Source organism: Lemur catta, chromosome 6 (assembly GCF_020740605.2).
Source record: "Lemur catta isolate mLemCat1 chromosome 6, mLemCat1.pri, whole genome shotgun sequence".
Classification (NCBI taxonomy): Eukaryota; Metazoa; Chordata; class Mammalia; order Primates; family Lemuridae; genus Lemur; species Lemur catta.
Genome location: NC_059133.1, coordinates 49825271 through 49849491, shown reverse-complemented (window position 1 = coordinate 49849491; position 24221 = coordinate 49825271).

Below are 24221 nucleotides of genomic sequence, written 5' to 3'. Positions count from 1 at the left end.
AGCTGAACCATCATTCAGAACAATGAAGACAAGACTGTAAAAGAATTGTTTAAAAAGTTAACTTTTAACCTGTGTGTTTCTACATTTATAAAAAATACTTGGGAAATCAAATTTGTCAAGCAATAATAATTTCTAAAATCATCACTCCAAATACTAATTTTTAAATTATAAATGGATTTCCCTGACCACATAAAATGTTGTTGCATTATATGTTAAGGTAAAAAACATAAAATATCTGGAAAGCTGATATGTCCTTGCCAAGGCTGGTAAGCAGAATGCTTTATCACAGGGTCCCTATTCATGGCCAAGAAATGAGTTGCGCATGACAGATGCCTCACCATTAGTACTTTGCTATTTGAGCTTGTATTGATGCCAAAGAAGAGTCTCATCCATGATTCTTACATGGCATGTACCACATTAAATAGTCAGAATAGTCAGTGAAAGCCATCAAAATGATAAATATTTCAACTCAGTACACTGGACTGCATATTTTGAAAACCACAGATGTTAAGAAAAAAATAGCGTTTCAGTAATGTGATGTAAGACTTAAGCAGGGCTGGACATAAGAAATAACTTTGCTATGTCCCCAGAGAAAATTTCCCTTTGGTGAACTTCCAAGTTTTGCAATATTTCCTGAAAGAAAAGCAATACAAAGTATAAAATATGATACAGAAGAAAGAACAATGAAAACCCCTATTCTAAAGAGTTTAAATTGGGAAACCAAGATCATTAAAACATAATTGTGGTGATGTAAAATAAAGTAAAAATTATGAGTGGGCAAAGCAGTGAGTACTTTGCCAGACCACACTCTTGCCCCCAAAAGTTACTTATTCCAAAATATGACTTACCATCTGCTTGGTGCTTTAAAGGCCAGTTAAAGAATTTCAGTTTATCCTATATCAATAAATGTCAGTTCATAATAAAAATTCTAGCAACAGCAGTAATCTCACAAATCTGAAAATGGCATCCCATGAAAGTCTCAGCTCAAATGTCACTTCTTCAGAGATGCCGTCCAATTTCTTAAACCAAAGTAGATAACTCACCCCCCCCATTTCTAGTTTCTATATAGCTCATTAGTCAATATGATTTATGTCACTATAACTAATAGTCTCTGAAATTATTTTAAACTTTCATTTGATTATTTATTTATTATCTGATCCCCTATACCTAAACATAAATTTAATGGAGAACTGGGGTCTTTATATTTATACTGAAGAGTTAATAGTACAGGACTAGCAATCTTTATTCATTGAATAACTTATAGTTCAAATTTATTTAGGTCATATTGTATTATAGGTGCATCTTAAACATGTGCAGCTTTTCCATTTCATCAGAGACAATTTTAAAAGTGCAAAAATAATCTGTTAAAATGTTTTATTTATGTCAGCTTATATCTTTTGTGATAGTCAAGAGAAAGTTGAAACAAGCACTCATTCATTATCTCTATGACAAAATGTATTTAGTGCCTTCTATGTATCAGATGTTGAAACTTCTCATATTTTCTGACTAAAGCCTCTGAGAATCTGTGAGCTCATCATCTTAACATTATTATAGAGCAAGGGTAATAGAATAATCTAAAAACATACACATGGTACATTACTATCACAAAGCAAGATTCATTATATCCAATGTCCTTTCCATCACTTCACAGGTGGATAACTAGGCAATTATGTTGTCTTTAAAGGTGAGAAAAGATATGATTTTATATTTATATTGATTGCATGCTTTTACCTTAGAGTCAAGCTGGGAAATCATTGGCCCGTAAGTATTTGAAATTCTTAATATGTTGAAACATAAATATTATAAGTCAACCAATTATTTAAATTGAAAAACAGGACCAGTCGGTATTTTAACAAGTGAATGCCTAAGTCACAGAACAGCCTCAATGACATCAAACAGCACCATTTTCTGGGAATCTTGCTCTATGCCAAGTGGTCCAGGTTACTTGCCATGAGTTCATGTGCACATTTAGTCTGATTATCTGCACTTAACGTGATTCAGATGCAAGAATGTATAAAGCAGTTTTCTTATTTCAAAATCTGTATTGAGGAGACCAGTAGAGGAAGAAGATGAAGAAAATAAAAGAGGATTTATTAACTTCCTTATTCACATACAACCATACACTTTTTACCTTGTTCAGAAGTGCTGTAAGCTATGGTGGGCAGAAGAAGGGAAGGCAAATAGATGTACATGAACATGAATATCTACTTATAGGACAACTTTTATAACACCCTTTATGGTACAGGATTTTGAAAAGATGGGAAAAAAGGAAACCATCTCCTTAAAGATATAAAATGTCACATTTGTTCCTATATAGATGTGATTCATGCAAGAAGACTGTCCAAGAAATTGAGTTTGTATTTTCTCTTGTTTCACTGTTTTTTTTTTAAATTTTATGTTTTAATTCAAAACAAGAACTCTACCAATTTTAAATAATTAATAAAAACTTATCTGTCTTGGGTGAAGTTTTGGAACTCTATAGAAAACAAAGAGATAATCAAGCCACTATGATAGCCCACAGAGTAGAGAATGTCAAAACAGATTGGGGATGGGAAACTCCCTCTATCTGATCAGCTTTTGGCTTCATCTTAGGCTTCATTTACATCCAGAGCTACTTCTCTCCAGAAGAAGAAAGATTACCCAAATAGTGAATGAACATGGTTATGAATTGACAGGTTAGTAAAATCCAATGAAATAAGTGTAGGTGTCACAATGAACAAATGAAAAATGTTACGTAAGTGTCCATGTCCCACCAGCTTAACCACTGTTCTACAGGTCCCTTTTGACACCATCCTGGTTCCTGGTTGATTTCTTCCTTGATTTGCAAGTGTGGCATTCTTTCTTCCTGCTTCATTGACTCTATCTTGGTCCACCTTGACTACAAAGGAAAGATGGGTTTATGTGGCTACCCCTCCTGACAATATTGCCCAGCTCTTCTTACAAAATTCTGCCTCTTCACAGCAAGCTGCAATGACCACTTTAATAATCTATCTTCATTTTTGTGCTGCAGAAGACTCTCCCATATTTTGTTCCACAAAATATTAACCCTACCAAGTACTCTTTGAATGGCTTTACATTCCATTTTTCTGAAAACAATGTCTTCATCTAGTGACTAGGAGGCAGCTCTCTAGGATGGTCATCTCCCTTCCCTGGTTCCCCTTCCCCAGCCCACAAACATAGGAAAGTCTTTGAATTCAGTCCTTTTGCTTCCCTTCTTGATCTATACTCATTTATGGACCTGGAGGGGGCGATTAGGAAGCTCATCTATCTAATGGCTTTAAATTCTATGTGTATTCTATTGACAGTCTATTTTATGTTTGTAGCACAAGCTTCTCTCAAAACTCCACTCATATCCACTATCAAATGGACACATCCACTTGGGTATTTTATAAACAACTTATACTTAATATGTTCTAAACTGAATCCGTTATTTCACCCCCCAAATCTTTATCTTCTTTATCTCTGAAAATAGCATACCATCTTTCCATTTATTCAAGGAGGAAATCCTTAGAGCCATCTTGACTCCCTTCCTTTTTCAGACACTCCACATACAATCCACCCCAAAATTTTCTTAATTTCAAAATATATATGGGTTTTACTACTTCTCACCACTTGTTCTTCTACCACCATGTTCCAAGTCATCACCATCTCTCTTCTAAATTATTGTAACAAATGTCTATTACAATCCTGCCCTAAAGAAACCTGTTCAGCATTTTAAGTGCAGAGTTTAATTTACTTGACTATGAAACTGTACTTTTTTGGTAACACCTCACAGCTTCTGTTGAAAATGAAATATATGTTGGAAAACACTGTTGTAAAAACCACTGATCTGTTATAGTAGCCCCAGTTCCTCTTCTATACTTCCCTTTAAGTGCTATCTCTTTTTCATCTTTTCCTTGTAACTGAAGACTTCTCTTATTATCTTCCTCTCCTTCCATATCTCAGCAGGCCACAAATCAGGTATAACCCATTTATGGAAGTACAAGATTAGCAGCTGAATATAAATATCAACCTGAAACCCAAGCACTTCTCTTGGTTAGCTCATCTGTGCAGTCATGATGATGCTATTATCATGTTCCAGTTTGAGTCTTTCTACCTTTGATTCATTCTGATGTTGTTTCATTGTTAGCAGTCCATTCTGAGCTCTAAATATTACTTCAATTTGAATAATATCAAAAAATTATGTTTTATTCTTCATTGTAAAATTCAAGTAGCATTATGGAATTTTAAAGGAAGAAAAAGGGAATGTACTTATTCTCTTTTATTCTGAAGGGAGAAAACAGAAATGTATTTATGAACCCCCAAAAATTCTTCAAACAGATGAAATGAAGTAGTATGTTCCACTTTGCCCCATCTCACTGATCCTTGAAAGTATTGACCACTTATCTCCATGTTTATCTCTCTAATCAGGTTATTCTTTCCTGAAATACAATGGCCATAACTTATTAGTTGTGGTAATCCTATTGCAAAGCCCAGTGCATGACAAAATATAGTCACTCAGTGGAATGCTGTTGAAGCAATCTCTCTTAGGTTAATCTATACTATGAGAGTCACACTTAAAAATTTACGAAGGAATAAAAATAATGTAAAAAAAGAAAGTTTCTATGTATATATGTAAGGAAAACAAATCTCACTATCAATTTAATGACATTTTATATATAAGATGGGGAAAATTAAATATTTCAATGCATTTTAAATAAAACATTATCATTTAAAAAGTACATAAAATTTAAATGTAAAGAATGTCATTGGTGAGGTTTTATTTTAAATCAATACTAATGTATTTATGAATAAATCCATGACTTTAGGAGACTCATTTAGAAACTGGGTGTGGTCAAAGAATTGAATCCTGAAACATCGATTGGGAAAAGTAGATCATAATGAAGAACACAGCCCATAACAATTTCTTGACCAAGAATAAGCAATTTTCTCATATTTGTAAGAAATGAGAATTTTTATTTACAGAAGAAAAGAATATAGTGACATAAATTTGACACCAGAGTAATATTTATTTTCCTTCATTTGGTGTTTAAAATATGAATTAGAGTGTGATTGAGTTGAATAACTTTTTTAGTTCCTTCCAGTTTGGTGATTCTTAGATATGACAGTGTTTCTTTTGATTTATCACAGTACCGGAGGAATATTGACTTAGATGTCTAGTCATTCATTGGATATAATCCTGAGTTTGAGAGGTCAATGGTTCATAAAAGAGCCTTTGTCTATCCTGGCATGTTGCTTAATATTTGGCAGGATTTATTCAAAATAGGGCCAAGATGGAAGAGCAGAGATGCTGCTGGCAGAAACATTTAGGGATGCTTGCCTTCTCTGTTTTTGGCTCTAGCTGGTGTTATTTACCCATCATTTTATGAAAACATGAACACAAAGCTCAGCCATGCACACCAGGTAAGACTTTTTATATGGCAAAAAAAGAGATAAGCTAAAAATAGGCCATCATTTCATTGAGTTTCAGTCATGCAGTCTTACCTGGTGTGCATTTGTTGTTGACTAGCAGACTTTCTGTAAGGAGATGGTGAAGTTTTCCTGGCTTATCCTTTCATGTGCAGGTATCACTCAGACTATAGCGTTTTATTTAATTCCTAGTACTATAACCAAAATTTTGCCTTGTAACAACACAGTGAATCTCTATCAACTCTGGCTGTAGAATACTTTACCTATATCTAGGTAAAGAGGAAGAAAATTTTGCATTTTTAAGAAAGTAATAGATACCATTGTTGAAGTTGTCTTCTTATAACTAATTTAGTTCAAACACATCAAATAAAAAGGATTCTTTGTAAAAACATCTCCTAGGACCTAGATGCTCCATGAGTATTATTCAATGAAATTTCAATTTGATTTCATTGGAAAAAAACTTTTGATCAATTTTAAAGACTATAAAGATATTTTTTTACCTAAACATTTCAAATAAATAATAATCCATCCTGTTTCTAATAAATAACATATTTTTGGAAGTGAGGTTTGGTAGATGTAAAAGAAATACTTCATATTATTTTATTTATGATATATTTCAATGCTTGAACCAATTATATTCTTAAGGGAAAGACAAAAAATATAAAAATAAAAATATTTAAGAGCATGTTGCAAATGTAATATCTGAAAATGTGTTTTTGATCCAAAATGTTCCTAAATGATTAACAACTTATCCATTAATACAGTGAAAGATAAAAATTCAGCATTTAACTATCTCCAATTCCACAATCCTACCATGTTGAAGTGACCAATAAGAAATATTTCATGTGTATCCTGTCAGATGTTTTTCTTTGTTCAAATAAACATACTTAAAAACAGTTTTTTTCTTTATAAAAATGGTATCAACTAATCCTATATAATTAGGACAGGAACAACTATGTTCATATTTTAAACCTTATTCCTTTCCAAGGTTGTCCTTCAGTTTTTTTCTTTTTTGTCTAATTTTTGTATATATATATATATTTTTTTTTTTTTAATTTCAGCTCATCATGGGGGTATAGAAGCTCAGGTTATATACATTGTCCATGTCCCGCCCATCCCCCTGAGTCAGAGCCTCAAGTGTGTCCATTCTCCAGACAGTACGCCTGGAACTCACCATGTAGTCATACCTCCATCCCCTCCCCCCACCCCCCACCTCCCTGAGTCAGCACCTTCAAGCATGACCATTCCCCAGATGGTGCGCAATGCACTCATCATGTAGGCATACACCCATCACCCCCCCCATCTCAGTCAGGAAAATCAGCAAGAAAAAATCAAACAACCCTATCAAAAAGTGGGCAAATGACATGAATAGAAATTTTTCAAAAGAAGATATAAGAATGGCTAACAAACATATGAAAAAATGCTCAACATCCCTAATCATCAGGGAAATGCATACCAAAACCACAATGAGATATCACTTAACTCTGGTGAGAATGGCCTTTATCAAAAAGTCCCAAAACAACACATGTTGGCGTGGATTCGGAGAGATAGAAACACTCATACACTGCTGGTGGGAATGCAAACTAGTGCAACCCCTGTGGAAAGCATTATGGAGATACCTTAAACAGATTCAAGTAGACCTACCATTCGATCCAGCAATCCCATTATTGGGCATATACCCAGCAGAACAAAAGTCATTCTATAACAAAGATACCTGTACCCGAATGTTTATAGCAGCACAATTCACAATTGCAAAGATGTGGAAACAACCCAAATGCCCATCAATCCATGAATGGATTAGTAAACTGTGGTATATGTATACTATGGAGTATTACTCAGCTATAAGAAATAATGGTGATAACGACACCTCTTTGGTTCTCCTGGAGAGAGTTGGAACCCATTATATTAAGTGAAGTATCCAAAGAATGGAAAAACAAGCATCACATGTACTCACCAGAAAATTGGTTTCCCTGATCATCACCCTAAATGCACATCAGGGAAGGATACCAATTGGATATCAGTTTTTTTATATTATTACAACATATTTCAGCCAAAAGAATGAAAGTCTATATCATTAGGAACATGTTTCTGCAACTTTCTGGATGGATTCTATCAAATTTCTACTGAAAAGGCTATGACAATTTATATTCTGAATAACTCAGAAAACAAACCATCTTTCTTTTACATTCCTGTGTTAACTAAAGAAAATAGTGAGGTTCATAAATTTGGAAAGGAGAGCTTTATTTCTCATAAAACATTGCAACTTGTGGGTGGTCATTCCAACAGGCTGGAAAACAGAGCCCTGGCCAGAAGCAGGGGCCACAAGAACAGCAATTTATACTAATCAGGATAGCCAAATATACATACTTAACAAGCTATAGGAGGAGTCATGAGTATTTATGAAAGGAGAAACATGTGCCTGTACAATTACGCTTTATGCCCCTTTATGGGATCCATGTTTAGAAAATGGCTGCCCTCTGGTGTCAAAAGGTGAAGCAGAGGCCATAAAAACCCTCTGTGCATGCTCCATAGACTGGTTAAAATCAGTCCATGGTTAGTGGTCTCTCATCAAGAAAGAATGCTAATCTGTATCAGAAGATCAGTTTTTGTTTAGCCCACAGGAAAAAAGCCCAATGGCCATTAGCAAAGGAGGGGCTATACTGAGGCATGTCTGACCTCACATACTGTCATGATTGGGAACTCATTTTAAAATCTCTCTGGAGTTCCCTTGGACAAGGGGGGATTGTTCAGTCAGCGGGGGGCTTAGGAATTTATTTTAGTTCACACCTGATAATCCAAGCTATTGTCATATCTTTTTTCTAATTCTCTAGGGTGTAAATGTTATCCCATTGATACTTTAAAGACTTGTCTACTCATCATTTTGCCTACTCAAAATATCTACTTTTGTGTCCAACAGACATCTCAGTTCTAACTCCCCAAACCGGAACTTCTGACATTTATCCCCAAAGTGTCAGATTCATTTTTCTTTCCTGTTTCCCAGGACCAAACTGTTGGAACCATTTTTTACATATACCTCACACATACTCCCTCAACAAATACTATCATAACTACTTGAAAAATCCAGTATCAACCAATCCAGTATTAACCACTTCCTGTCACTGCCACCACCTGATTCCGAGACACTATACACCATAATTTCCTGCCTGGAATGTGACATTTGCCTCTTAACCAGGCCCCTTCTTCAGTCCTTGTCCTTCACAGTAGTATATTCTCAAAAGTGAAGTAATGTCTTTCACAGTTAAAAAAAAAAAAAAAACCTCTTCACATCCTTGTCCTAGTAAAAACTTAATCTTTACTTTTGTCTATAAGCTCCAAGATAGGGTGCATTTTTCATTCTCTGACCCAATTTCCAAGCACAGCTCCCCTTGTTTACTCAGACCTTCTGGCTTCCTGGCTGTTCCAAGAACAGACTGGAGATGCCTCTACCCCAGGACCTTCTCACTAGTTTGCCCAACCCTTTCTCCTTAGAATGCTTGTTCCTCAATTATCCACCTCATTTCTTTGTCCTATTATTAGTTTTTTTCCTTAGGCTTTACTTTCAAGATATGACTGAAGTGTCCACTTTTTTAATTGCAGAATAGCACTGAATATTTTCCTGTCTTGCTTTACATTTCTCCAAATACTTACCACCCTGTAACATATTATATATTTTACTTACTTACATATTATCTTTTATCTCAACATTTTATCTTGGATCACATTCTACCTAGGGTTCAATTTTTTTTTTTTCCTTGAAGTGAATTGAATCCTCAATTATGTATCACTCTGTGGCAAAATATTTTTTAGTCATCTGAATTTTCTGACCTCTTTCTTCTGATAATTTGAGCATTTAATTATATAATAAAAGTAGGTTTATGAAATAATTATTTTCAAATATATTTTTATTGTATATAAGATTCCACTGTTAAGGTAATGAGTCTGGTGATCCAATATTGCTTTTATTGGTAATCTGTATATTCTTTCAGATTTAGTATTTTTTATTTCAGAATATTAAAGGGGTACATTTTGGTTACATGAATTGCTTTTGTACAGTTTGAGTCAAAGTTATAAATGTGCCCATCACCCATATAGTGTGCATTATGAATTTACCCATCCCCTACTCCCCTCACACCTGCTTGATTTCCATTGAGTTTTACTTCCATGTGTGCACACCAGTGTTGATTGATTAGATCCAATTTAATAGTGAGTACCTGTGGTGTTTGTTTTTCCCTTCTTGTGATACTTCACTTAGAAGAATGGTCTCCAATTCCATTCAGGTTGTTACAAAAGGTATTAGCTCACCATTTTTTTAATGGCTGAGTAGTACTCCATGGTATACATACATATACCACATATACCAAATGTGTTCATCTTAATTATACATTGTGGGCTTGGGGAAATGACCACTGGTTCGGTCGATGGACCTAGTAGACCAAGTCTAAGCCAGACCCTGATAAGGATTCCATTTGTTACCTTATACACATATTTTCCTCTCCCTAATGAGCAGCCATGGTGGCACTTTGGATTTATGAGTATCAACTCAATATCACGTCCAATAATTATTTCAGTGACCGGTTACTCTCTTTTCCCAGTTAAGTTTCCTAAATGTATTAGTCAGAGTTCTCCAGAAAAAAATAGAAGCAATAGGATGTGTGTATATATAGAGAGATTTATTTAAAGAAATTAGCTAATCTGATTATAGAGGCTGGCAAGTCCAAATCTGTAGGGTGGGCTGACATGTAGAGGACCCAGGGAAGAGCCAATGTTGCATTTCAAGTTCTAAGGCTATCTGCTAGTGGAATTTCCTCTTCTTTCATGAAGTCAGTCTTTTTCTATTAAGACCTTTAACTCACTGGATAGGCCAATCTATACTATGGAGGGTTATCTGCTTTATTCAAAGTCTGCTGATTTAAATGTTAATCTCATCTTACTAGAATGCCTTAATGGAAACATCTAGAATAATGTTTGATGAAATGCCATGTTCTAGCCAAGTTAAAACATAAAATTAATCATTACACCAAGAAAATGGATTCCAGTTTAGAATGACTGGAATTATTACTATTGAATACACTTACTTTCAAATTGTAGGGCTTTACCTTATTAAGGTATATTTTCTCATTTAGTGAAAGAGTTAATAATCTGATAACTGGCTCAGCTTCCTGGTCCTTCATCCTTAATTTCTCTTAATTAAATAAATTTAGCCATACTCTGGTAGCTGTGCATCTATCTTTCCTCTAGAAACACCCTGTACAATTAACCACCCTTTTTCTGTCTGTATGTCACACCTCCATGGGCGTCACTCTGATTCTTACTACTCATTATAATAACTACATTCACCTTGATTTTGATGTCTAAACAACATCACCTGAATTCTGCCCTTTTGAGATCCTACCCCTACAGTCAGTGATCCAATTATAATAGCATCTCCTACCATTAGCCCTGGTATAAAAGAAGAGCCACCACTGAACTTCTGAATGCTATGCGTGTTATATCACCAGAGCATCTCTTATTGCTTTGATAAACAGATTTTCTTTCAGACACTTCTGCAGAACATAGTTGGCTGGCTGATATTCTGGCCATTCTAGTTTACCACTCTAGTCATCTCTTAACCTTCTGACTTTTTCTCTGTTAATTAAATATTATATTTCTGGAATTATTAATTCACTTAGTGCAGGCCATAATTTTTCTCATTCTTCACAGTCCACCTAATAGTGTATTAGCACTGTCTCTTGGGGCTTTTGCCAAGGTCCTTGCCTGGGAATTATAGGTTGACAGTTTTTTTCCTTCATCACTTTGACAATATCATTCCACTATCTTCTGGCTGTCATCATTTCAGAGAAGTCAAGTGTTAGTCTTATGTTTCACTTATGAACGTATGCTCTTTTGGAGGGGTTACTTTTAATTTGTTTTTAATGTCTCCAAGTCTCTTATTTTTCCTTCATATTTTCAATACTTCAAACTCTATTATGGATAATATGCACAAATTTGTCTTCTAGCTTCCTTATTTTCCTTTCTTTTTGATATTGGAAGTAAATATCTGCTTATAATTTTTGACAATGTCTTATTTTGTTCCAATTTTTTTTCAATTTCTTCAAGATTCTAAGTACTATAATATAGACATTTTATAGACTCTCTTTCATAATTACCTTATCTGAGGTTCTTGAAAATCTTACCTTTCTACTTTTAGTGTCTGATGGTATTCATTTACAATATCTATAATATCTCAAATCCCAGTTTCTTGTTTACTAAGACTTATCACATCTCTTTGGACAACAGCTCTTTCTTACTTCTTTGATTTTCACTCCATACTTTGTTTTGGTTTCCAAAGAGCTTTACTCTATTGCTACCTCAACTAAATTTATTAAAAATAAGATTTTATGCATATCCAAATGTTATCATGTTTCAGTGGGGATACTTTTTGCTTTAAATAGTCTTTTATAACTAATGAGAATAATTGTCCAAATTATTTTTTTCTTAAATTATAAAAAAAATTCTTTGTATATTTTCACTTCAAAAGATATAGCTCTATTAATTTTCTTTGAAAACTATATTGTTTCATTTTTAGTGTACTTTATGTCAATAGTTTTCCAGTCATTCATTCTACACTTTTAATATTTTCTTCTTAAAATATTGCAATAAATGTCATCTATATGTCTTTATGGGACTGGAATTTTTGTATTTTTATAAGAGTCTGTAAAATTGGGACTTCTGAATGACAAGGAATGGATATTTTAAGTTTGAAACACTAAATAATTAAATGTATATTATTTTCTTTGTTTTCTCTTGGTTTCAGTTTTATGATTGTTTTTGATAACTACTTCCTTCCAGAAAGAATGTACCAATACATTCATACACATAGATATAGAAAAATATACTATAGATTGGCAGAGCTTGCTGAATCATCTATGTTGTTTTAGAAAAAAAAAAAGAAAAGGAAAACATGCGGGAAAATCCATTTCAGCAATTTTAAATAGAACAGAGATTTGTAAAACTTTGTATTTGTCAATGAATTTAGAGGTATGACACCAAAAGTATGATAAACAAAAGAAAGAATAGATAAATTATACTTCAAAGAAATTAAAAAAAAAAAAACTTCTGTGCATCAAAGGACACTATCACAAAACTGAAAAAGCAATCTATAGAATGGGAGAGATGTTTGCAAATTATATATCTGATGAAGGTCTAGTGGCCATAATATATGAAGAATACTTACAAATTAATACCAAAAACCTGAACACCCAATTTAAAAATATTCAAAGAACTTGAATAAGCATTTCTTCAAAGAACATATGCAAATACCAGCAACCACATGAAAAGATTCTCAACATTATTAGTCCTTAGAGAAATGTAAATGAAAACCTAGAATGAGATACCAATTCACACTCAATAAGATGGCTACAATGACAGTAAATTTAAAAATTGGTAACAATTGTTTATAAGGAAATGGAGAAATTGTAACTATAACACATTGCTGTTGGGAAAATATAATGCTGTATCCACTGTGGAAACAGTTTGGTGGTTCCTTAGGAAGGTATATATAGATTAACATATAACTCAGAAATTCCACTCCATGCAAATTTTCTTGACATTGATCTATAGATACAATTTTACTCAAATTACCAATAGAATTTTTGTAGAAATTCTCAAACTGATTCTAAAATTAATATGGCAAACTAAAAGACAAAGAATATACTAAACGATTTTGAAAAGGAAAAGCAAAGACAGAGGGCTAGTATTACCTGCATTCAAGATTTATTATAAAGCTACAATAATTAAGACAGTGTGATGTTGATACTAAGATACATATAGATAAATTGAACACAACCATATCATACATATATGGTCAATTGATTTTAAGGAAAGGTATAGAGACAATTCAATGAAGAATAGATAGTCTTTAAAAAGTAGATTGCTAAAAGTATAGGTTTATGCAACAATCACATATGAAAAAAGAAAGACATTTGACCTATGCTTGATAACATATATAAAATATAACTCAAAATCAATTTTGGACTTAAATGACAAACCTAAAATTATAAGAGAAAAATAAAAGCATACATCCATATAAAGACTTTATATCAATGTTCATAGCCAAAAATTGATAACAGACCCATGTCCATCAATAGGTGCATAGATAAATAGACCATTGCACATACACAACAGAATGCTATTCATCAACAAGAATGAAATATTGATACAAGCTACAACATAGATTAGTTGTAGGATAATAATGCTAATTGAAAGAAACAAGGCAAGAGATTACATATTGTATGACTCTATTTAAATAAATTACTAGAAAATGTAAAATAATCCATATTGATGGAAAGTAAATCAAAATTGCATGGGGATGGTGTGGTGTAAGATTGTGGGGAAATAAGGATAGAGGGATTATAAATGTTCATGAGGAAACTTTGGGATGATAGATATATTCATTATCTTGTGGTGATATTTTCATGGGTATGTATATATGTCAATACTTATTATGCTTTGTAATTTATGTAGAATATACCTCAATAAAGGTGTTAAAACTAGAATGCATTTGATGTTTGGAGCCTAACACTTCGAACTTTTTATTTTTATATATAAAGAGAAATAATAAATTTATCTTTACAGGAAGGAGAATGACACATGAAACATGCTTGAATATTGCTTAGCAAATTTGATCCAGTAAGGAAAATTCTGCTTTAACATATAGTAGTTCTAAATAATCAATTTGTCAGTAATAATAAAGGTAACAGATGTGGTTTTATATGGTAGAGATTTATCAATTTAGATAGAAATAGATAGGTGATGAATGGATGGATAGATAATAGATAAATGGTACATAGCTAGTATCTTAGTTCATTTAATGTTGCTATAACAGAATACCGACACCTTGGTAATTATGAAGAAAAAAGGTTTATTTAGTTTATGATTCTGTTAGCTGGAAAGTTTAAGACTGGGGAGCTGAGTCTGGTGAGAGCCTCCTCATGCTGCTTCAACTGATGGTGGAAAGTGGAAGGGGACCAGGCGTGTGCAAAGAGATCACATGGGAAGAGAAGAAACAAAAGAGAGAAACTGAGGAAGCCAGACTCTTTTTAACAACCAGCTCTTGGAGGAACTAATCCATTCTCTCAAGAGTGAGAACTTACTCAACCCATTAGGGAGGGCTTTAATCTATTCATGAGTGATCCACCCTCATTACTCAAGCACCTCCCACTATGTTCCATCTCCTAACACTGCTACATTGAGGATCAAATTTCAACATGAGTTTTTGGGGGGACAAACCACCTCCAAACCATAATAAGATAGGTAGATAGATACATAGATGTAGAAATGGAAAAATAAATTATAGATAGCTAAATAAATAAATCAGTAAATGCATTTGTTAGATTGACCTTGAAGTTTACATTTTTGGAGTGTTTATATAATCCAGGTTAAACCAAAATGCTTTTTCAAATTCCTTTGCTATGCCAACAGGAACAACCACCATATGGAAGGATTTTTAAACACAGGGGAGTCTCATTTGCAACTGATAACCCACAAGAGAAATGAAAATGTGATTAAGCTAACCATGTACAACACTTCTGTTTTTATCTTTCTACACATTAACTTTCCTGCAAAAAAAGAATATTTTAAAATGATGCTATTACTTTAATAGCTTCCATTTGCATTCTGAATTTTCATTGTGCCAGGTACCCGATTCCACTTATATGATGAAATTTGTGGGCCTCATGGCTATTTTAATGTGGTGCCTTTTATACTGTAATTGAGAGAAGTCTCCAATGAATAAAATAAATGGTTTCAGAGGGTTCTTAAGCCCTCAACAGACATCAGCTAAAATGTTAAGAGTGCCTCCAAATCCCATTGGTGCTATATTTTCTAACCATGAAAGAAATGTCATTATTGTAAATTCCCAGCTTTTGTCTGAAAATCTTGTACTAGATCCCTTGAGCGTCAGTTCAGTTAATTAATTCAAACAATTTCCTCTCTAATCTCTAAAACATTTTCATATTTAAGACAATAAATGAGGTACTTAAGAGGTTCATTCATTGTTGGTCATTAATATGCCAGGGAATTAGAAAAATTACTCCTAGTCTTCAGTGACATGAATAATGTCTTTTTTTTTTTCCAATAGTTCTGACCTGGACAAGGTTAAAAGCATGGTTTCCCTGAAACTGAATTTAAGAAAATCTTATTTTCCACTTGCTTTGGTTTTAACACATATATTCGAATACTCTTCCTTTTCTCTGAGCATTAATTTAATATGTAGCTTGATAGGTTATGCCAATGTAAAGATTAAATTAGTTAATAATAACTTTGAAATTAGTGATTAGTTTAGAAGAAGAATAATTGTGTTTTCCTTGAACCAGTACATAAGGTTAATGCAGTCGGGAGTGTGATGGCTCCAATAACTTTGACACTAATTGGTCATTGTGTTACACGTTAAGATAAGAAGTCAGCATGGACGAATTCTCATGAGGTTTGCAGGAAGACAAAGCTATTTGTTCGCAAACCTGCTTTTCTCCATTTGAAAGTTTGGTTTAATTTCATAAAAGGTTGGTCTGTGACCTTCAGAATAAAATTTCTTAGTATTTCATGCCTTTGACTCTGGATTATCAAATTTTTACAAAGCACGGAAAGCAACTTTTTCTATAAAGCAAAATCAGCTGTGTATTTGTCAGTGGAAGTCTAGTTGTTCAATTTCCTAAAATTGACTATATCTAGAGGGAAAGAATTATGAGATGAAAAGAAAATCATGTTTATAATTGTTCATAATGCTTTGTGTTTTTATAGTCCTTACCCCAAAGTCTTCACATTTTGAACATGTGCATACACACCTCCCTGTAAGTGTGATTCTGCTGTGTTGAAGAAGGATCTAGAGAGTTAGAAGCAGAGTAAAGAATTATGCATAGTACATTGTCCACAAGACACTTGAGACAGAAAAGGAAAAAGAGTCAATTCCCATAAATTATAGTGCAGGAACATACCTATTATTGGATCAATCTTGTCTCTAGCTGTCAATCAAAAGCAGTAGTTTCAGCTTTATAAAAAGTTACTTTTTTATTTTTCTCATTTGTAATTTTTTTAAAGGTTTAGTCATTTACAGTGCTAAAAGTTCAATGGTTTCTGTATCAAAATGTTAAAATTTATATTTCTTTATTTGAAATATTTACTCTCCAGTATTATTGTCTTTCTAATAATCATTTTCATAATGAAGAACATGTTTATGCAAAGCAGGAGTACAGTAGGTATTACAAAATATGTTGTTTAATCTGTTGTTAATTAGATTATTAGGCTGTTTTACTTAACAATATTATGTCACAATTTTCCTTAAGTTGTTTAAGATTGAAGTATGTATGCTTGATCTTGCCTATCCTCCCTTATCTGTTTTTATAACTTTCAGGGCTCAAACAAATGTGATGATCTTGTTGGTATTTTCTATTATCAAAGAGGTTTTTACATTAAATAATTATATATTTTTACTTCATTTTACCACTAAAAATGAAGGTAAGTACTAGTATAATTTTAACATAAAAAACAAGAAAATTGTTTTTCTAATAACTGAAAATAAATTGAATACAGTCGTGTGTCACTTGATGGTGGGGATACATTCCGTGAAATTCATTGTTAGGCAATTTTGTCATTGTTTGAACATCACAGAAGTGTCCTTACACAAACCTATTGATAGATGGCATAGCCTACTACACACATATGCTATATGGTGTAGCCTATTGTTTCTAGGCTACAAATCTGTACAGCATGTTACTGTACTGAACACTGTATGCTGTAGGCAATTGAAGCACAATGGTGAGTATTTGTGTATCTAAATATATTAAACATAGAAAAGGCACAGTACAAAATATGGCATAAAGGAAAATGGCTCACATGTACTGGGCAGCTCCATTATAATCTTATGGGACTACTGTCCTATATGCAGTCTGAGACATCTTTATGTGGCACATAACTGTATTATGTGTTTAAACATGTAAGAAAGACAATGAGAGAGGTTATTTAAAATAAAAATTAGAATTACTTATAAAATAAAATATCTAATTATTTTCTGGTCAAGTTCTGTCTAAATATTCTCCAAAGGTTATTTAAATAGATATGGCCCTAGGAACTCTTCATTTAGATGGATACACACTGGAATCACAATGTCAGGAAAGCTTAAAATGTTTTGTGTTGATTTAGAGAAGATAGAACACATTCAAATGATAAGGTGCCCATTTGCGGCAGTGTTACTCAATCCGAACAACCCATAACTTTTTATCTTATTTCTGCTTCTTCCTCCTCAGTTCATGGACTGTTATATTCTAAAAATGGCAATAAAGAAGAAAAATGGAATGTTCAGAGAGACTAACAACGTTTAAATAACATAAGAAGAACAAAATAGCAAAGACATATACAGAATCAAGGTGACAGTATTTTCTAATGCTTTTATTAATAGAAAAGATAATCAGAATTTAACATATTCTTCAATAGTAAATGAATAGTTGATTAAACTAATTTATTTCTTTAAGTATTGAATCTTCATATTAGTAATTTTATATGTAATTCTCATTACTTTTAAATTTCAAATTAATTCTTAATACCACTTGTCAAAAATATGTAAATGTGTAAGAAAAAACGTTAACTATCTCTCTATTACCTTCCTTAAGACTCTAATCACCAATTTGTAGGTGGCTTTAACAGCTGCATAATATAAATAGAGAACCAACCAATAGGATATACATGGAGCAACAGACATTTACTTTTAAAAATTGGCTCATATGATTGATGGGGTCAGGCAAGTGTAAATCTGTAAGGTTACGTATGCTAGCAGAATGGAAAATAAGATATGAGTTGATGGTTGTTGTCTTGAGTTCCAATTCTTTAGGGCAGGCCAGCAGGCTGAAAACTCCTGCAGGATTTTGATGTTACTGTCTTGAAATAGAATTTCTTCTTCTCTGGGAAACCTCAGTTTTTGCTCTCAAGGCCTTTAACTTATTGAATGAGGCCCACCTACATTGTGGAGGGTAATCTGCTTTACTTACAGTAAACTGATTATAAGTGTTAATCACATGTACAAAACACCTTCACAGTAACATCTAGAATAGTGTTTGACCAAACAAAGCACCATAGACTAGCCAAATTGACAGATTAAATTAACCATTATTGTATATACGTAGATAAATATATACACACACAAACATATATATAGCGCGCACACACACACACACACACACACACACACACACACACACATATATATAAAAGAAGCTCTTGAGAGAAAGGGACCTTTATATACTGTTGGTAGGACTGCAAATTAGTACAACTTCTATGGATAATATAATGGGGATTCCTCAAAGAACTAAAAGTAGACCTACCATTTGATCCAGAAATTCCACTACTATTTACCCAGAGGAAAAGAAGTCATTTTATCAAAAAGACATCTGCACTCAAATGTTTATTGCAGCATAATTCACAATTGCAAAGATGTGGAATCAACCCAAGTGCCCATCAATTCATGAGTAGATTAATGAAATGTGGTATATTGACACCATGAAGTACTACTCAGCCATAAAAATGATGAATTAATAACTTTCACAACAATCTGGATGGAAATGGATACCATTCTCCTAAGTGAAGTATCCCAAGAATGTAAAAACAAACACCACAGGTAGTCACTATTAAATTGGAACTAACCGATGAGCACACAAGTGCACAGAGAGAAATAAAACTCAGTGGAAAGCAACCAGAGGGCAGAAGGGATGAGAGGAGCGGAATAAACCAACCTAATAGGTACTATAAACACTATTTGAGTGATGGGCACACCTATAGCCAGGAATCAGGCATGACAAATGTGATCCATGTAATCTAAAACATTTGTACTCCCTTAATATTTTGAAATTTTAAAAAGCTCTTAATTTATTCATTCTGACAGCTGTAAATAGTCCATTGATTGAATCTTCCAGTTTATTTTTCATCAGTTCTTGAACATTTAGATTGTTTCTTGCTTTTTGTTATTGTAAATAGTGCTTCTTTGGATATTCTTTTATGTGTATTCTTTAGTAACTGTTATATTTTCTTGGCTAACTAGCCCACTTCTAAAAATGAAGAGTAGGGAGTTACAGCTTATCCTACAACATGTCAAGACCTGTTGTGAAGCTATTCTAATTAAAACAGTATAGTAAGGCACACAGATAAATAAATTGAGCCACAGAATAGAATAGAAAGCCCCATGCATGTTTGGTACTTTAATGGCAGGCATGTCAGCTAAATTGGGAATATAAGGGCTTCTCAATAACTGGTAGTGGAAAAAATATTTCCCATTTGAAGAAAAATTAATTTGTATTCTCCTTTTTACCTGAAGAAGAAACATACTAATGAAAATTAAAAATAAGTTACAACTGGAAATAGATTCTCATGATATAGCTCTGGAAAAATATTATTATCAATGTAGGTAAAAATACATTTCTCAAGTTAAAAATAGCACTAAGTACCCAAAAGTTCCAGGAACAAGAGACATGATAATGCATTTTGCAGAAAAGGAAACATATGAAGGAATGATCAACATCATGTGATTTGTGAAAATTAAAGTAACAAAACCATACATATACAAGTTCTATAATCATTAAATTATTCATTTTTATAATGTGGTATGCATTTATCACATCAATTGGTAGAAACGCACTACATGTTACTGATGCTGTTTTTTACCTGATATAAGTCTTATATGTATTTTTCCAGTGTATTATTGATCCTTTCCTTTTTATGTATCTTATGCCATAGAAATACTTTAAATTTTATATTTTAGGTGGCCAATATGATAGAGTTTTTTATATTTTATGTAGCCAAGATGTCTATATTTTTCTCTCATTCATTGCTACAAAATAACCTGAATTATTCATTATAATAAAGAAAAGTAACTCAAAACCACCATGAAAGTATATTAAATGGTAAAATTTCAAAAATATATTAAATACAATCTGGCAAAAGTGTTCAGGATGACAACTTTTGCTAATATCATTCAATGCTGACTTTACATTCTGGCTAGTGAAGACATATGCAGAGTAGTAGGCAAAGTTAACTTCTTGTTGAAATTTTAGAAAATATCATTTGACAGATGTAATTATTATTGTAAGGCACTATTTTAATTATAGCCGTGTTTTGTCATTTTGGCTTCATTGTACAAAAATACTGTGACTCACTGTGATGAATCAGCTGGAAATTCCAAGATATCAGCTAGGCTGATTCTTTTAGCTAGAAGTAAAAATGTCCTTAAACTTTCATTACAGTGATATTGAAACATGCATTGCCCTCCACAGGATTTCTGAAAATTCCCAAGAGGCATATGTTCTTATAATCATAATGGTTCATAAATCCTGCTTCTGGTAAATTGGTTCAATTTAGCAATCATATGCCATTACATTTGGGCTATTTGCATTCTCTACCACATTTGCCCAACTATAAAACTTTGCCCTTTGATTTTTATGCACACACACAAAAGCATATACATACTCATACATACACACAACCATGCTTTAATGAATTGTGCATTCAGTGTGTTCCAGTGAATGTTAGGAGACAAAAAACGATGCAGAGGTTTATAATATCTCAATTTGAAACACCATACCTTCTGTTTATTACCTCCTATCTTCCAGATCATTTCCTCTAATAGTCTAACTCAAATAATCTTTGAAACAAATCTGGGCCTTCTTCAATCATGATATTTTATCTGGTTGCACTGTCTATAATCTACCTGATGTTTTACCTCCTCCTCACCCATCTTACATCACAAGGAAAATCATCATAATCACCCCCTCACATAAAGCCCTCAAATTCTTTCTTATTTCATTGTACTCACTGGGTGAAATAAATCAAATCTTTGTTGAAACTAAAATCAACCCTCTCCTCACATGTACTTACACAGCTGAACATAGATGAGAAAAAAACACGGACTGCTTTCACATGAAATTCATGGTCAATAACTTCAATTGGGCCTCTAAGTTGTCGGTGATTAGATTGCATTGAACTTGGGCATCTGCATTTACACTTTCCTAGTTGGGTATTTCATTATTTCTCCTCTTTCATCAAAATTCCATACTTCATTTATCATTATCACATAAAACTGATGACATTACTTCTCATTTCTCTGAGAAACTCTCCCATCACTACATCAGTCTAGCTTTGATCCTTTTACTCTTTTAGAAGTATCCATTCTCATATTATGACAAACCACTTTATCCATACAGTATATTTCAATATTTCTCATTTATTCAAAGTGTTTGCTCCAGAAAACTTTCACTTCCTCCTGTATTATTATTATTTATGACTTCACTGGATAATTCCTATATATGTAAAAGCATGCTATTATTTTGCTATCTTAAAAATTTGTAAGCCCTTCCAGTTATGACCATTATAGAATAGCTAGAATCATACTTATATTCTTATTGTTAACTGTAAAAAGATCAGAATAATACAGAAACAATTGCTTACAGAAATTGAACCCAATTAACCATTGTACAATCAGTGAAGCAAAGGAAGAAAAGGACCAAAAGGAGTGATTTCCTATATTAATCCAGGCTTCCTCCAAGAGAGTGCTTTCCAAACAATCATGGAACAGAAAATAAAAGTATGAGAAGGATGTCTGAATCACACTTTTCTTTCTGGGTAGAGGAAACAGAGATTGGGGAGCAGAGCTGCTTTGATGGTTTGAACTCTCTCTGAAGTGAAGATCCACAGAGGAGAATTTGTAGAAAAGTAGCCCCTTAAATCTGTGCAGAATTCTCAACAGTTCCTTGGCTGGCCCTGTGCTATGTACGCACAGTGTGAAATTCGAAGAGGCTTAGCAGAGAACAGCCACTGTAAGTTTGGATTACTTACCAGAGATTTCAGAGGTTATACAAGACACAAGAAATATTGAAGTTCGTGTGCATCTAAAATGGATAAAATCACCTCGAGTGCACATAGGGCAGTTATGAAACTAGGTTATGTACTGGCCATAAACATAGTTTTGACAATTCTCAAATAATTGAATTTATGCAGGATATATTCTCTGACTGCTGTGGAGTTTAATTATAGCTCAATAACAGAAAATGTACTAGAATATATTTGAGAATTAAGTAAAATTTCTATATAATTCATATTTTAAGAAGAAATCAGAATAGAAATTAAAAAATATTTAGCAATAATGAAAATACAATGTGCCAAAATTCATGAGATGCAGTTGAAATGGTGCAATGAGGGATTGTAGTTTTAAATTATAGAGGAAAGAAGAACTGTTTGAAACTAATGATCTAAGCTTCCAACTCAAGGATCTAGAAAAATGTAAGAAATTAACCCCCAAAATTTGAAGTCAGAAAATAACCATAACAACAATGACAAATCAATGAACGAACCAATAAAAATTAACAAGGGAATTTAATAAAATCAAATTTCCTTTGAAAATTTTATCAAAATTGACAAATGAGTCTTCCATAAATTTAAGAATGTTCATCAAAAGGCACAATTAAGAGACTTAAAATAAAGGCAAATTACAGGGTAGAAAAAGATATTAACAGTATATATCAGAAGCTCTGACATCCAAGGATAGGAGAAGTTGGAGGCCCCAGCTCAAAAAGAGAATGCAAATTAGTTCTTCTTCTGCCTATTTGTTCTATTTGGGCTCTCAATGGAATGGATGATACCTGCGCACATTGGTGAGGATGGATTTTATTTACTCAGCATATTGATTCAAATGTTACTGTCTTCCAGAAACACCCTCCCAAATACACACTGAAATAATGTTTTACCAACTATCTGAGTATTCCTTAAGCAAGTCAAGTTGACTCATAAAATTAGCCATTACAATGTCCATGAAAAGATGTACAAGATTGTTCATGGCAACTTTACCTATAATAATTCCAACTGGAAGCAAGCAAAACATTCATCAGTAGCAGAATGGGTGAATAATTTGCAATATAGTTACAAAATGTTATACATTGTGATGCTTATACAGTGAAAATGAATGAATAATTTTACAATATGTCTGAGTCTATGCACATATTTTTGAGTGAAAGAGGTAAAAAAAAACCCTAAAGAACATTTAGGGTTTTTTTAAAAAAAAAAAACCCTAGTTTTTTTAAAAACTAGGTTTTGTAAAATTCACTTAAGTTTTATAAAATTCAAAAGCAAGCAATGCTAATCTGTGGTGATAGAGAAGTCTTCTGATCGGTTGCCCTTGGCCAGAGTAATGACATTGAGGGTGTACAAAAGAGGCTCTGCCTGTGTGTGCTTAATAATGTTCCTTATTTTCTGAGTAGTGGCTACATGGATGTATGCATGTAAAAAGGAATCAATCTGTAAAATTAAGATTTGTGGGCTTACTCTATGTGAGTTATATCTCAATTGATTTATTTTTCTTCAAACTACTGCTTCTGTAGCTAATGCCCCAATCTCTCCCTTCAAAGCAAAACTCCAGGAAAGAGTTGTTAATATTTGTTTTTAATTTCTCTATTCCCATTTCTATTAAATCTATCTCATCAAGATCTCATGTCTGCTGCTTCAGCAAACTTTCTTATCAAGTTTAGCAATGACCATCACATTACTAAATTCAATGTCAGTTCTGAATCTTATTATTTTAGCATCATTTCATATAGTTTGTCACTCTCACATCCCTGTGCTTGATTTGCCTTAACTGTATTTCTTCCATATCATTGAGGGACTACTCCTTCTGTCTTCGTACCAATTCTTCATCTCCCCAATTTAATGTTTGAGTACTCCAGGGCCTAGATGCTGGGCTGCTTTCTTAGTAAAGTAACTTTCTAGTTGGTCATCAAATGTTATGGCTTGATAGCTGCTGATTTTAT